Raw genomic sequence first — 17,506 nt, forward strand, 5'->3', positions numbered from 1 at the left:
TAGGAGCCTGAAGGAGGAAGCCATGGCACAAGGGACAGCCAGTCGACGCCAAAAGCCTGATGGAAGGTCGGAGATAAAGAGGGAAACTTGGCTTTTCCATATGCGGAATTCCCAAGGATCTGTTGGCTGACCCTGCTGGATGGCTTCATCTCTCCCTGTTTTCTCTTTCTGTAGTGGACCTGCTGCCTTGTGTGTTTGGTTTTATCCCTGTATTTAAACAACTAAACAGATTCTGACAATTAGAGCTTGAAGCTTTCCAAGGTTTCATCTCAAAACTGCGTGAATCTGGTAGTGCACTTTTGTCTGGCTGGCCAGGAGCACAGGGTGGTCTGAAGTCCCTGTGTTGAAACTAAACCACAGAGGAGCTGCAGGGACAACCCGAAAGACTGAGAGGCATGTGAAACAGGAAATGTTACAGAAGAGCTTCCAGGAAATTAGGTACAGTGCATTAGTTTGGGAATCCTCTCCTAAATGCTCACCTTCCATTTCCACACACTATTAAAACTAAATCTTAACACTGTTTTTCAGCAGTTGCGTGAATGCAAACCACAGATCCTTAAAATAAAAGAGTCCAACATGAATATGTGTTTCTGATGGCTCATTAAGTCTAAAGGTAAGAGTTTTTGGTTTCTGTTTCAATGACTACTTTCGATGGTCCTGAGAATTCAAGTGTAGTGGAAAGTAGGTATAAAACTTTCCCTGCATGTATAAGCATAAATATTTAGTTTCTGTTGTGGTATTTTAGTTTGATAAATTTGTCACTGACATCGAGGGCATTGCCACACAAAAATACAATTTTATAGGAATTATTATTATTTAAAACATCTACTTTAATGGCTTAAGATGCCATATACTTTATGCAATACACTTGAGACAGAATCATAGTTCTCTACTTTTATGTACATGCAATTAATGGTGGTCATACTTTTGAGAGGCTTTTCCAGCTCTTATTGTTACTAACAAATAAGAAAGAGCCTCCGGTAGTATTTATATTCTTTTTTGGCAGATTCCCTTATTCAGGTGAAATGCATATATTTCTTGCTATTTAAGATACCTAAGCGTCATACTCCAGAATTAATTCAGGTATACTCTATCTCCAAAAGTGAAAAAAAAACAGCTATTCAGGAGAATGAATTTGTCTCTGGGACTCATCTGTTCTGTCCACATGTCTGTGCTCAGTTAGCGCAGGCAGTGGCCCTACTGCAAGTCTTGTTTGTTCAGTATGCAAGTGACATAAATGTTTAGTGAAACAAAAAGACTGGCTGTTCAGAGACACCCTGTCGTGTGAGGTAACATGAAATCTTGTGATTTCCTGCCGGCCGCAGGATGCTATAAAGTTTTTACTCTCGCGGGTGCAGAAAAAAATCCAAATTGGAAATCAAATTTGGTGAAGAAACTTCCACAACCCCCAACCCCCTCAGAACACGCACACACTACCATTCTCAATCCAACCCCCATTGCACTCAGCATCTGCTTGGAGGATGAATAAATTAAAGCCTTGCTGGTTGATGTCCCTTGACTGACAGAGGCCTATCTTAATTGTAGCTGAAAGCTGGCTTTCTCTTTGCTAATTAGCAGATTGCACTGTTAAATGATTTAAAAAGTCAGAGCTTATTCAGGTCTTCGCATTCATCACTTATTCACAGGGAGTGCGGCACTTTGTGAAAACACGGCGCCTGAGGTAAATTAATTTACTCCAATTAGCAGGGCCTGTCAGTACACATCACTGTCTCACTTAAGACTTGTTTTAAAAAGTAATGGACTTCTTTTGTCTTCTGGTTTTGTTACATTTGATGTGCGCTGGAGGGGAACAGAGGGAACCCACAGCAGCAAGGAAAGTTGTCCAGGATACATCTCAACAAAACCGCAAAGATCTCCTGTGGCCTGCATTTGTGCCAGTTAATGCAAGGAAGAGAAATACCAAGCACTTTATAAAAATTATCATCTCTCAATGTGCTGAAAAAAGCAGCTGCATCCATATAGTTTCTGATTTGTCACTTACAGTAGAGCTGTACAGTGGACTTATAGTGATCTGGTGAAAGAACATACAGTAGTACAATATTTAGCATTACTGGACAAGTGCCTCTTCCACAGTCTATGCTATTCATGTGTAATGGAATTAACTCTAGTGAGGTCAAGCCTGGGTCGGGGTACTAGCTGACTGTGACTGTGATTCGCTAAGCAGCAATGCACAGGTGACAGAGCACTGCTGGGAGTAGTTTTGTGAATAGCTGCTGTTCTTGTGGCAGGATGACTTCCTGCAGTGATGCCAATGAGAGACATGCCACTCCTCCAATCAGAGCTGGCTCTCCTGGAGGTTTCTTTGGCTCTTGCACATGTCAAAAGGTAGAAGAGCTTGTTTGCCTCCCCCTCCACCACTGCCGTGAGGTACAGGGCTCATTACTTCAAGTCGAGATGTAAAAAAGCATGGGCATTTTCAGGTTAGGTGGGCGTAAAATGGAAAATCATGTTAAAAAAATGAAAATGATTATCAGTGACAGTTCCAGGTTTTTACGATTGTGGGGCAAAATACTTTACAAATTATTTCACTCACGTGTATGTCCAGATTCAACAATAGACTTACCACTTAGGATGGAAATTCACTGACAGGAAGAGCAAAAATGCCTCATGTTGAACTTTGTTTGTTGAAAGCTAGCCTAAAGCAAGCACAAGGGGTACTACAGGTCTGGATGGACACAGAGCTCTGAGTTCTCACTGGCATTTTAACGTACAGCTATTGTCCCACACTTGGTCTGCCTCCTGCCAGTAATTCTGTCGCCCGGAACAGAACGTTGCAGGAGGTCCACCCATACTGGACACCTGTGTCTGCTGTATCTCTTGCTAGATCTGAATCAGAGATAGGTGCTCCAGTCATAACTTGGCTTTAGTGAAAGACAGCAGTGGCCAGAACCACACCTAACTTTTTCATCCATCCATTTTCGGACTGCCTTTCCTGGCGGGGGTCACTGTATTTACTCAGCAGGATCATCTGGTGCTGTTGTTGTTTTTTTAGGATATCAATAGTTATGGATAACATTACAGAAAACTGCTTCATGGTTGACAGAAAGTGTGCAGTGGAGCCAGTTAGTGTAAAGCAAAGCTGCAAGGCGCACGTGAAAGAATTAAAAGATTTAGCATAATAACTCATCACTCATACCCATTCCTCACAGTTTTGTAACCTCTTTTTCAGATGTCGTTTTCCCTTGTTTTCTAGGAGGGCACACAACAAATTGTCTTTCCTTGCATGCCTTATAGAATATCAACTGGAATTCAGTGTTACAGAAACTGTGGACTTGGCAAATCTCCACATCGTTGCAAATAATTTAGGAGAAAACAGCTGCAGAGTAAAATGGATAATACATAGAGTATGTCAGACTGTAATCATGCAATCTGTAGGCAGTACTATGTACTGTATGTACAATAGGAACTGTTAAGCATGGAAGTAGCTGTTGTGTGGGGAACAGTATTGTACGAGACATTCTAGGGATGTTTTTGACATACTGTGCGTGTGAGCTCCTTTCTTCCAGCATAATAAAAGCATGTTAAAGCACATTCTGCACCTCTGACTTAATTTTTTAATAAGTTAAGAAGGTACCCAACCCAAATACAGCTGACCTTACTTTAACATTTCACCTGAGGCATTGGTTTGTAAATTCTGGTACTGAAGATCACTACCCACAGGTCAGCCATCACCATTTATACAGTAACAGCAATCTGGTTTTCCTTAGTGGTCTCCCATCCCAGTACTGAACAGGCCCAGCCTTGATTATGGTCAATGTTATTATCATAACTATTTTATATTTTATATTATTTTAATGGCAACACAGTTGTCAGCATTGCTGCCTCACAGTGCTGGGGCCTTTGGGTGCTGTCTGTGTGGAGTTTGTATGTTCTCCCCAAGTTTGCCCGTGTTTCCTCCGGTTGCACTGGTTTCCTCACTCAGCCCAAAGACATGCTGGTACGTTTAATGGCTTCTAGGAGAATTGGCTCTGGTGTTTAGTGTGTGACTGTGTGTGCCCTGTGACAGACTGGCATCCTGTCCAGGGTGTACCCTGCTGTGCTCTGGTTGCTTGCTGGGATAGGCTCTGACTCTCCCATGTATGGATGGATATTACTTTAACTTTGTCCTCTTCGCTGAGGATAAAGGCTTTGTCATTTAAGAACCATTTGTTTTCCAAGTTAGCACAAATAAGAACAGTTGAAATGAAGCACAAAGTAACAAGAGCACAGATGAGACAGAGATATACTGCAGCGATGAGACCTAATCAATGTGGAACTCATTTGTATTCGCTGAACACTGAACACTTCGGCTGCTTGTTTATACAGTATACTGTATGAAGTTACTAAGATAAAGGAATCGCCTTTTGTCATTTCAATTTACATAATGTGCTGTATATAGAATATATTCATTTTATTATTATTTATCATAGTAAAATGGCCTTTCTTGTTGAATATGATTTATGCCCTGTATTCGTCATGATTGAATCTCATATTTCGGCGTGCTGGCTGAAACACATTCTGGAATGAGGCTCCTGTTAAAGAGCCCACTGACACATTCTTTGAGGGGAAGGGGCGTTCTTTAAAAAAAATCCCACAAATGCTTTGATTCACTCCAAATGGCGTTCTATGCTGTCAGGGATGGCAGGGGAGGAGGGAGCGAATTTATTTCTGACAGCAGGATATAAATCCTGTAAGAGCTCTTCCATGGACCTCACAAGTCCTGGCAAAACACAAACTCTTGAGACACCAAAGTTGCTAACATCTTCAGCCTGAAACATTCCGACTGCTTCCAAGAAGCATGATCTGGTGGTTTCCCACTCCTGCCCATGTGCTCCAGAGCTGAAGTGCTTCCTGCTTCAGGTAAAGTGCTCTGCATCAAAGATCTAAATAAAATATTATTTATTTCGCGCAACCCACTTTGGAATCTGTAATCTTGCTGTGACTTAGTCTGTACTACCAGACTTCTTTGTTCTTATGGTAGAAGTACAGTAGTTCAGGTGGGGAGCTGCGTCAGCATGCATAGGCTGCAAAGGAACAAGTCATAGGTTTATTCCCTGCTGAAAAGAGAAAAAAACATAGTGTTTCGGCTGTGGAGCCTTCTTCAGGTGTGAGGCTTACACTCGAAGAAGGCTCCACAGCCAAAACGTTGTTTTCTTTCTTCTCTTTTCAGCAGGGAATAAACCTATTACTTGTTCCTTTGTTCTTAGTAAGGTTGACAAGGGATCAGATTGATCCCCTGAAGGGAGAAATTCCACTCTGATTAATATACGGCCTAAGGTGTTATATATGATGGAAGTCGGCAGTATTTTGTAATACTTGTGTGCTGACATGCACCATCAGGGGTGCAAGCAACACCAGCATTGCACATGTGTCTCACACTTAATGTATTCTCAGAAAATCTCAGAAAATGCTAATTCCACAAGAATTTACTGATTTAACACGCACAATCAATGGTATACTGCCCATGTGGTTTGTATACTAAATGCCTTCTTAACGACTGGTTGAACTGCAGCTATGTGTCATAGCTAAGGGGGTGAATACTTTTGCAGTCACTTTCTGGTTAATATTTATACTTAATTCAGGAGGATCTGTAAAATTTTGTTTCCAAGTTTAAGATTGTAGAGTGTTTCGTGTCAACCAATGGCAACAAAAAACCCAGTTAAATACCTTCTGAGTCCATACTGTAACAATAAAAATGTGAAAAAGTCAGGGGGAGGGGGATGAATACTTTTGATGGCCACTGCATGTCAGGTGATCAAAGGAGGATGGGTGCGCAGGCAAGGAGAAGGAGGAAAGAGCCCCCTCAGTTGGTGCATTCATGGCAGATGGGATCAGGACTGGGCTTCAAGCTGAGTCCTCAGCCCTCCATCAGACCCCGGAGCTCCACACCCTCACCAAGTCCAACCAAGACAAGCATGCTGATACTATTGACTGGAACAATGCCTCCTGACTGCAGCACCCATATGGGAGCAAATCTATACAGAAGCTATCAAGGTGGGTTTGCTTGGAAATGGGTCATGATGGAACAAGAAGACAACACAACGTTTCAGCTGATCCAGTGTGGAATCCATCTTGTTTCCATCTGGTCTTTTCTGTTCTGTATTGACAAAATGCATGGTCACCTGCATTGTTAAGCACCTTGGCGCAACCTTGTTGTGAAAGGCGCTATATAAAAATAAACTGAATTGAATTTAATTGAAATTGAATTGTTGGCAGCTCCCCCTCGCTCCTCTTGTGAATGCTGGCCTCCCTGAGCACAAAATAAAAAGCCTGTTTTCATCAAATTTAATATGTTACATGCCTTTGACCAGCCTTGAGAAATGTCCATGTTTCCAGAATTCAGTTCAGTTCATGGGCTGAAGACTTCATATGAGTTTCTCCCGTTTCACCGACGACTTCGCACTGAGGTCTACAAGGCCAGTGTCAGTGTGGTACAGTGATTGTCTGGTGTGATCATTTCGAAGTTCAGGGTTGGAGGTGAGGGGGGGCTTGCTTTTCTTTGGTTTCAGATTACATTAAATACTGTGCATTGTATTGTGATCCTATTGTTTTAGAGCTTTTTCCAAATTAAGTAATGCAATTAGACCTGGATGTATTACAATAACAGGAAGGAAAGCATTGGTTTTAGTCTGTCAAGCCAGGCGGCTTAATATGTCTTGATTTCTTATTATTCAAGCTGGAGCAAAGTTCTCTGTGTTTTGGTTGAGGTAAGCGGAAGAGCATGTCAGTCAGAGCGCTGATTATGAACCAGATAATCACTGTTACTGCCTCATGTGTGACATCATAAGTGGCTGCAGCTGTACAGAGATTATAGTTTCAGACGAGCAGGAATTCAGATATCAATTATAACACAGAGCACTTCGGAGTGATGGAAACACTGGTGGAAGACCAGGCAGGGTCAAAGGAACATTTTATATTTTGTTCTGCTGTCTCTTAAGACTTTAAATGGGAGCTGTGCCAGTTTTTCACCCGTATGTTTCACAAATAAATTAACCTGCCAAGTAATATGGTAAAAATATGTTTTAGCTCTACTACATCTGGATTCCTGTATGTACTGTATATACATGTGTACATTAAGAAAAAAACTCTAGCTTTATTTAATTTAGGCTGTGTATAATATAATCCATCCATTTTCTAACCACTTCGCCCAGTTCATGGTCACAGGGAGGAGGAGTCTATCCTGGACAAAGCAATGGGCTTTCCATCACAGGGCTCACACAGACAAACACGCTCACACCAAGGCCAATTGTCCCAGAAGCCAATGACCATTCCAGTATGTCTTTGGACTGCGGGAGGACACCAGAGCACCCAAAGGAAACCCATGGGAACCAGGCAAGAACATGAAAACTTCACATAGACAGCAACCCAGGTCCATTATATTATATTATATTATATTATATTATATTATATTATATTATATTATATTATATTATATTATATTATATTATATTATATTATAGGTGGCACTTTGCGTAGTATTTATATGTTCTTACCATGTTTGTGTGGGTTTCCTCCAGGTGCTCTGGTGTCCTCCCACTGTCTAAAGACAAATGAGTACATTGATTGATTGGCCCTGCTGTGAGTGTGTGTGTGTGTCTGTGTGTGCCCTGCGATGGACTGTTGTCAGGACTAGGGTGCCCCAACTTGTGCCCGTTGCTTACTGGGATAAACTCTCTGGATATGATATGATTATTTGTAAACTTTTTTGTGATGGATGTCAAAACATGTGTCAAATGGTGCATTTAAGGCTTGATCAACTACAGCTGTGGTGGGTCATAACAACAGTCTATAACCATTAGGTCTGTCTGGGGAAGAGCATTATCACTCTGCAGGTCTGCGAGATGATGTTGACATTGGTGATGCTGTAATTATGGTCAAAGCACAGGTCTCACATTGTCAGCATAATATGGTACAGTGAAATTGCTACTGACAACAAGCCCAGATCCTAAATGATACACTAGTGAACACTTGTTCAGTTACACTGCTGCCACCAAAATAGTGGTCACTTTTTGTGGCCTCAGTGAAACTTACAAAGGCTTCCACTGTCATTGTATTTCCAGACCCTATGCGGACGACACAATCCGGGGAAAAGTGAAGAAACAAGGGGGAAAAAGTCATGCAGGAAACGGGGATGAAAACAGGGGGCGTGTCCTTGGTGCGCTGGTGTTCGGGGGAGGTGTGGCCGAGGCAAACAATCCAGGAGAAATTCCAAGGGGGAATCCAAACGAAGGCAAAAGTCCAAAACCGGGTGGTCCATCCGAGACGAAGACAAAAGGGGATTAAAAACAGGGAACTGGGTCGGAACCGGCAGGGGGAACGGGAACAGAAACTTAAAACCTTAACGGGACCAGACGCTTCCAGGTCCCGGACTCACCTGGTGCAGAAACCAGAGCAGAGTCCCGAACTGAGTGGGCGTCTGGCTTTTAAGGTGGACTGGGAACAGGGGACAGGTGCACAAAATCAAGTCCGACGTGAAAGGGCCAGAGCGCCCTTAAGGGGGAGGGACTACAGCCGTGACAGTCATTCCATGACCAAAGGACAGACGGACCTGGGATTCATTACAGATACAGCACTCTTTGCCACTATCCTGTGGGTTTTTGCATATGTTGGTGAAGGTCACTGACACTAACCTTGGTGCACCCGCTTTCAGATATTGGTAGTTCGGAGTTGTCTGATCCCTCGGGTGGTCCCTGCAAGGTTACCTGCTGTTGACTGGATCAAGATGAATCCAGGCTGCTTCCTGCCAGTTGATAGAGTCTCCTGGAGACTAGTGATGGTTGCCGGAAGGATTCTCAGTGCCCTAGTGACTTCACCTTGCAACCTTTCTAGTCTGCCAGCACCATCCTCAGAGTGTGTTCATGGTGCTTTGCTGGGTGATTTAAACTGGAAAACCTCTGTGGCCTAAATGCATGAAAACTTCACCTTTGCGTGTGCAAACTCACCAGAAGTTTGTCATGTCAACTTAGGTGTTAACAAGAGATGCAAAGATAAGCATATGTGTGAACATTTTGTGCAAGCATTTCACAAACTGTCATTGCATCGTGCAGACATGGGTTATATGATCATCACCACAGAATTAATAATTAGGAGTGAAAATACATATTGTCTTCCAAAAGTTTCAATCCCCTGTATCTAACAAAAAACAACTTTCAGCATTGTGCAGTCTCTAAAAATATGGAAATATGTATAAGATAGCTCTTGCCTGTTATATGAATAAAGTTATGAACTGTGGCTGCTAAATTTGACTTTATACCCACAAAAATCTGAACTAGAAGTCTTATTTGACAATTCTCCCCTCTCGGGTTTGTGAAACAGCAAGAGCTATGCAGTTACCTCTACATGCTTGTTGGTACAGCATGTCCTACTGTCAAGGGAGGAACAAAAGAAATAGAAACTCCTTACAAACAGATGATGTGAGAATCTCCTAACAATGTAAATTACATTTTTATAAGCAAAGTGGCATATTCTTTGAGATCTAAAAGCTTCAAAAACGTCTTCTTTGTGTGGTAGTTGTGTGGTCTGTGCCAGCAGCCATATCACTCCGCAGCTCACAACTGGCAGCCCACTGAAGCTCAGCAGGTGTGAGCCTGGTCAGTACCTGGATGGGAGACCTCCTGGAAAAACTAAGTTAGCTGCTGGAAGTGGTATTATTGGGGCCACCAGCTATCGGTTGGGAGGAGAGCAGAGTAATGAAGCCAATTCATAGATGGGGAAAAACTAAGGTTGCTGCTGGAAGAGGTGTTAATGGGACATGTAGGGGGCGCTCACCCTGCGGTCTGTGTGGGTCCTAATGCCCCAGTATAGTGATGGGGACACTATACTGTAAACAGGCGCTGTCCTTCGGATGAGATGTAAAACCGAGGTCCTGACTCTCTGTGGTCATTAAAAATCCCATCCAAATTTCCCCCTGGCCCTTACCAATCATGGCCTCCTAATAATCCCCCTCTATGAATTGGCTTCATTACTCTGCTCTCCTCCCCACTGATAGCTGATGTGTGGCGAGTGTACTGGCGCACTATGGCTGCCGTCGCATCATCCAGGTGGGGCTGCACATTGGTGGTGGTTGAGGGGATCCCCGCCCGTTACCTGTTAAGCCCTTTGAGTGGAGTGTCCAGAAAAGCGCTATACAAGTGTAAGCAAATATTATTATTATTTTCTCCTTGTGTGGAATTCCATTAGTCGTGTCCAATGTGGGAAAGGGGGAGGCAAGGCAGTGCAGTGGTCAGCACTGGTGCCCCGGGTTCGATTCTGGACCTGGGTGCTGTCTGTGTGGAGTTCGTATGTTCCCCAGTGTTTGTGTGGATTTTGTCTGGCTGCTCCAGTTTCCTCCCAGAGTGCAAGTTATTTGGCAGGTTATTTGGCTCCTGGGGAAATTGGCCCTGGTGTGAGTGTGTCTGTGTTCAGACTGGTGTTCTGTCCAGAGGGTATCCTGTCTTGCACCCCAGTCCCTTCCTTTGGTGTCTCATTTTTAAAATTACGCAAAGGTGCAGACACATTTTTTTTAACTTCATATTTTATTCAGAATCTGAATATTAAAACTGGAGACTTCAAAGAGTAAGATGAGTCACAGTAAATTACAGCAAAACCTAATGAGAAGAAATGTGTGGATCACGTAACCATTCCAACCCACAAATTCAATATTTGATGGAAGGCATGTTAGACATCTGTTACATCAACTCTTTTTTGGGTAATAATAATAATAATAATTGCTTACACTTATACAGCGCTTGTCTGGACACTCCACTCAAAGCGCTTTACAGGTAATGGGGACTCCCCTCCACCACCACCAGTGTGCAGCCCCACCTGGATGATGCGATGGCAGCCATAGTGCACCAGTACACTCACCACACACCAGCTATCAGTGGGGAGGAGAGCAGAGTAATGAAGCCAATTCATAGATGGGGAAAAACTAAGGTTGCTGCTGGAAGAGGTGTTAATGGGACATGTAGGGGGCGCTCACCCTGCAGTCTGTGTGGGTCCTAATGCCTCAGTATAGTGACGGGACACTATACTGTAAAAAGGTGTCGTCTTTCGGATGAGACATTAAACCGAGGTCCCAGGGTGTTTCTTGAAAAGAGTAGGGTGCCCTGGTGTCCTGGCCAAATTTCCCATTGGCCATTTCCAATCATTGCCTCCTAATAATCTCCATGCACACTGGTGGTGGTGGAGGGGATCCCCATTACCTGTAAAGCGCTTTGAGTGGAGTGACCAGAAAAGCGCTATATAAGTGTAAGCAATTATTATTCTTATTATTATTATTATTATTATTATTATTATTAACCTTGAGCAGTCAATTTTCAAGTGTTTGCACATATTCCTAGTAGGATTCAAGTTTGACTGAGACTTTCTTTTTGTTAATCCACTCCAGTGGAGCTTTGGCCTTATGCTTTGGGTCTTTGTGAACTTTTGTCCCAGTGAAGCAGGTTTTCCTTTATAATTTTCCAGTACTTTTTTCCATCTATGTTGTTCCCATCAGCCTTGACAGGCTTCCCAATCCCTGCTGATGTCACGATTGTAGTCCCTCCCCCTTAAGGGGAGACTGGATTGTTTGCCTCGGCCACACCTCCCCCGAACACCAGCGCACCAAGGACACGCCCCCTGTTTTCATCCCCATTTCCTGCATGACTTTTCCCCCTTGTTTTCTTCACTTTTCCCTGGATTGTGTGGTCCGCATAGGGTCTGGAAAGAATGCTTTCGTTACAGCTGATGGAAAACAGAGCTGCCGCCATGATGTTTAACAGTAGGGATGGTGTTGACTGTGTAATGCACTGTGTTCACTTTGCATTGAGATCATTGGACACATTTCCAATCTCAGCCACTCAGCACTGTAGCTCTATCAGTGCTGATGTTGGCCTTCAGGTGACATCCCTCCCCAGTTTCCTCCTTTCTTGGCTGCTCGGGTTGGTGGGGCAGTCTGATTTAGGCAGTGTCTCGGTTCCTTCCCCTTCTTTATGGTCAGTGTCATCATACTCAAAAATATATTGAGAGTCTTGATTAACATTAAGAATGTTTTGTTGAACTGTGTCTTATACCCTTGTTGAATCTTTGCTTGAAATTCACTAACTGACTTGCAGAGGACCTTGTAGAGATACTCAGATTTCATCATCGAAAATTATGTGAACCACTATTATTGCACACAGATGGAGGCCACTGAACTGATTGTGTTGCTCATTAAGGTAATTTTGTGCACCTAAATTAATTATGGTTTGTCACAGCAATGAGTTTTAATACGTATGCAATAATATATTTTCAGTTTTTCTTTAATATTATCTGTCTGCTTTTTTCTTTTGTATTTTGTTTGTAGTTGTGCTTTCAATGTGTGGAGTAGTTTGAGTATATACAGTAGCAAACATTAATTGCTCTTTTAGACTATCATGTCTGCAGGCATTAAAATGTGAAAACTGCGATAGTCTGAAACCTTTCACAAGTATTTTCTCAAACAGTATTAGCCTAGTGAGGAAACTTAAAACCTGTTCCTGATAAGTGGAATTTCAAAACAGAGAAAGGATTAAGCCCTACGTTATTCATCAAGTCAGCTGAGAAAAATGTAGTATTCTCTTTCAGAAGTGAGGAGCACTGCATCGATTCCCTTTTCTACATGTCTGAGAACTATCCATGGTGCTGAAAGCTCAAAGACATTCACCTGCATACGATGTTTATCCAAATCGGGAAGAATGCTGTTCAGTGATGAGACCAAGGTGGGGTGGGTCTCGATGAGATTGGAGGAACTATAAACCCCCTCAAAGAGTGTTTACTTTCCGGGAGGCTGGGTGCGTCATCAGTGGGTTTTTTCTTTTCAGAAAGAGAGGTTCTTCTTCAAATGTGTTTTCCTTGTCACCTTGTGTCACAAGTGTTTTTAGTTTTGGTTAAATCATTTTCTGAGTTCAATGAGGGTGTAGGGGAGCTTTTTAAAAAGCTTGATGGCACAACAGCTCCTAGTACTAGCATCAGGTATGTCAAAAATGAAAAGAAAATGTCTGCTTCTTACAGTATTTGGAAGTACAATGTATATGTTCCTCAAGTTGGTTTAATGAAAGCAATCTGTGGCATTGTAGTAGCTGAAGTATTTTATACAGAATATCAATGCTTAAAATAGTATTAACTATGAACATAAAAGATATCCATACAAGCATAAGACTACAAGAAGGATAAAAACAAGAAAATTACATTCACTCCATCTAACTTGATTGGCTGCAAGTGTCTAATTAATTTGAGGATCTCATCAAAAATACCAAATTTTGAACAAATACCAAAGTATCAGCTTCAGTGACATCACTGGGCACCCACAAGTCTTAGTGCAAATACATGTCCCTCCCTCCATCCCTCAGATGGCAAGCAATTGATCCAAGGAAATACATTTATTGAACAGATCCCCACATCAAAGCAATCAAACAAGCAATATGTCCAGTGCAAAGAAATGCTGTTGACTTGTTTGTCAATAAAAATCATGTACTGTATATTTTTAGTTGGTCTCTCAAATAGTTTTTAATGTTGCTGACATAAAGAAGTGGAAACAATCCAGGGGCTTGATGAGGGGTAGTAATTATATAATAATGAACTAAAATCCTTTTAATCTTAAGGACTACATACAGTAGCTTTTTACTTCCAAGCACAATATATGACAATTTATAATATTACATACAATATCCTTTTTCTCACTAGGTTTGTTTCTTTCATGTTTGTATAGTATATATAAATAAGAGGAGGTTATTATAGAATGTTATATATAAGCAGTTTTCAAGAAACTCAAAGCAATGTACACTTCACTTCCAAAGTGGTTAGCCTCCTCTTATCTGTAACCATTCTTAGGGTCTCATATCAGTAGCATACCCAATACACAACAGATTCCAAAATAATAAAAAGTAAATTGATTTTGTGACACCAATAATAAGACTGGATTTCAAATTAAAAGCTTGAATACTAAGATAGGTCTTTCTGTGTGGTTTAAAAATGGCAATGCCGCAAAGTTTCTGTGGATTTCATCAATGTGTTCTAAAGACATGAGAGAGCTCTGTCACCCCCTGTTGGGTAAGAAGGTCAGAATCAGGTGTTGTACAGTTAAGAGCTGGGCTATATTCACACAGTAAGTCTTAAAGATCGTTTTGAGTTAGACCATTCGGTGCTTTATACAGTATGTGAGCATGAGAATTTAAAAGTCCTCTCTAACTTTCGAGGATCCAAGTGCAATTTACACAAGATAAGTTCATTCTTAGGGTTTCTTTTCTGACTCAGCATTTGTTTCCCCTTGTGTTCCGAATATCTCCCATGTTTTGAATTTTTCCCAGGCTTTGCTCTTGCTAGTTCCCTTGATCACGGTCTTCTTTGTGTTTTGTAGTATCTTCCCAGAAACAACCTGGATTGCCCGACCTTGTTGAACTTTCTCCAGCATTTGGCCCTCTCTCCTGTTTAATTTTTCCTGTTGCTTATTCTAATTCCACCTCAGCTGCATCCCTCCCTATCTGTGATCTCTACATGTTTGCCTGACTGTGATCTCTGCATTTCTGCCTGACTGTAATCTCTGCATGGCTGTCTACCTGTGATCTCTACATGGCTGCCTACCTGTGATCTCTGCATGTCTGCCTGACTGTAATCTCTGCATGGCTGCCTACCTGTGATCCCTACATGACTGTCTACCTGCGATCTCTGCATGGCTGTCTACCTGTGATCTCTACATGTTTGCCTGACTGTGATCTCTGCATGTCTGCCTGACTGTAATCTCTGCATGGCTGCCTACCTGTGATCCCTACATGACTGTCTACCTGCGATCTCTGCATGGCTGCCTACCTGTGATCTCCGCATGGCTGCCTACCTGCGATCTCTGCGTAACTGCCCAACTGTGATCTCTGTGTGCTGTCTACCTGCAATCTCTGCATGGCTGCCTGACTGTGATCTCTGTGTGCTGTCTACCTAAAATCTCTGCATGACAGCCTGACTGTGATCTCTGTGTGCTATCTACCTGTGATCTCTGCATGGCTGCCTGACTGTAATCTCTTTGTGCTTTCTAACTGTGATCTCGACATGACTGCGTGGCTGCAATCTCTGCATGGCTGCCTGACTGTGATCTCTGTGTGCTGTCTACCTGTGATCTCTTCATGGCTGCCTGACTGTGATCTCTACATGGCTGCCTGACTGTGATCTCCGTTCAGGCTTGTTTGGTGGCCTTGTACAGGAAGATATTAGTACCTGGAGTTACCAGACAGTCATTTTTTCATCACAGGTGTGATTACAAAAGATTGTTCCTCTTGGCATAATGCCTATAGACAGAAGACCTGACCAGAATTAATTCCAACAAGTAAACCTCAGCAAAGAAAATAAAACCAGAGTGGAAAAATAGAAAAGATTTTACACAGTTTGCAAATGCTATAGCAGAAGCTAATTCAGTGAGATTTTTCAAAAGCCATTTTAATGAGGTTGTGAAATCAATTAGAAAAAGCTATCTGAATAAGCAAGACCATATAAGGAGATTACATGTCCTTCTTCTCATTCTTTCCTTTACTCGTTATTATAACCAGCATCATAAAAAAACATACTGTAAGTCAGGTTTAAATTGAGAGGAGTCTACACAGCTCAGTCAGCTCATCTGGTTAGTAGTATTTTCTGAATAACTCCATCGAGGTCTTGCTTCACAGATTTACATCATTTTGTATTCACAGCATGCAATGGTGGTTTGTGTTTACACCAAGTCTTCCTGATTTAACTCCTATCAGATAAAACAGAAGAGACCGTCAAAGGTAAAAAACATAATTCTGTTACTAATTTCACAACCTTTCAGAACAAGATTGTCCTTTTTCTGTCGCCAGCTGAAAACACTGAGATAAGAACACATGCTTACCTGGCAGGGGCGACACCATGATCACGCAGGTGGTGTGCCCGGAGCGAGGCCCAGTCACTGCAATCCGGCTGTGCTGAGCCCTGCGAATTCCCCCAGTGTGGGAATCTCGACTGCAGCAGAGGGGGACTGCGTTCACGCTCTCCCCTGATTTTCTGAGGGGCAGAGCAGTGGCTCTGTGGCTCAGGATATGTGCCTGTGGCTGGAAGGTTGTCAGTTCGTTGTTACGTTCCACATCCCTCCTCTAGAGGGCGCTCCTACCCCTGTCTGTTATGATTAATTTATTTTATTTCCTGGTGTGTCTCGTTTGCCTTTTGGTTAAAAGCCCAGCGTCTCTGCAGTTTCGGGCTCAGTACTGGAAGATGGACGCCACAAGGCTTGCCTATTTTCAGGGTTCTCCGAAGACAGGCCTTTTCCCCACCTGGGTCTGGGATTCAGAGTACCTGGTCCCGCTATGTTTTTAGTTCCTGTTCCTGTTCCTGTTCCTGTGCCGGTTCCGACCTGGTTCCCCTTGCGGATCTTGGATTACGGACTGCGCCCCGACTTCCCTTTTGAATTTCCTTGGGCTTGGTTGCACCTGCTCACTATGGTCACTGCCCCCTGTCTGTCCACCCATCCCAACCCCGTTGAACCTTCCTCCGTCGTCTTTTACGGATTATACCGTCTGCATAGGGTCTTTAATAACGCACTCCACGGGCGTCAAAACTGGCTGCCGTGACATTCTTAGCCCACGGCCAGCAGAGGAATCCTACTCGAATGGGCCCCTGAGCAAGGCCTTCACCCCAACTGCTCCAGGAGCACCATATAAATGGCTGACCCTGCGCTCTGACCCCCAAGTTTCTCTCCCTGTCTGTGTGTCTCATGGAGAGCAAGCGGGGGTATGTGAAAAGACAAATTCCTAATGCAAGAAATTGTATATGGCCAATAAGGTGATCTTTTCTTCTGCACATAAATAGCAATCTTTTTTTTTTGCTTAGTCAAAGATTCAGAAAACCCTCCTGTAATCACAAATGTCATTATTCAGTAATGGACCTTGGACATAATTAAGTCATTTTGATATGAACCTGAATTTGAGCAGCTCCCAGGGTTATTCTTATTTTAGTTAGCTCATTGGTTTGAACCTCCTGGTTATATCTCTCCTGTCACTCTAAAATCGAATCCTTTGTTTTTTTCACTGGAGCCAGAGTGAACTTAGAAAAGGGACTTTGAAAGAGAAGAGCAGAAATCCTTCAACAATGCTTCATGACTTGCAAAAACTCGAACAATTCAGGGCCTAACCATGTGTCTGTGGCCACACCTCTAGCCACAGCTGAGCTAGTGGGTATCTTCACCATTTTCACCCTTTTACACGAGTGACTGGCTCTGCAGGCAATGGCCTGTCTCACATCTCCAGGGAACAGAACTTCGATCCAGCCCCACGTCAGAAGTGACACAAGCTTGGCATCCTCACCTCACGCAGCATTTGATAAACTCTGTCAAGGGTACCTGGCTTTCCGAGAAAGAGCAATGCTCATGTTAACTCTTACAGGATTTTCCTTCATTTGAATTTCAGGTTGACTTCAGGGGCCACAGGCCTTCTCTCAACATTCTGCCTGCTTTTGTGTTTTCCAGAGCCACTCACTAACCTTGGCTTCGCATTACTGCACAGAGCTTCTCCTGTCGTAGCCAATACAGTGA

At 42.8% G+C, this 17,506-nt stretch overlaps 1 pseudogene; it reads left to right on the plus strand.

The window, feature by feature from the left end:
- The first annotated feature begins 15,824 nt into the window (after window positions 1–15,824).
- Window positions 15,825–15,979, plus strand: LOC138241413 (U1 spliceosomal RNA; annotated as a pseudogene).
- The last annotated feature ends 1,527 nt before the right edge of the window (window positions 15,980–17,506 follow it).

The sequence above is a fragment of the Lepisosteus oculatus genome, chromosome 1, assembly GCF_040954835.1.
Source record: "Lepisosteus oculatus isolate fLepOcu1 chromosome 1, fLepOcu1.hap2, whole genome shotgun sequence".
Lineage (NCBI taxonomy): Eukaryota > Metazoa > Chordata > Actinopteri > Semionotiformes > Lepisosteidae > Lepisosteus > Lepisosteus oculatus.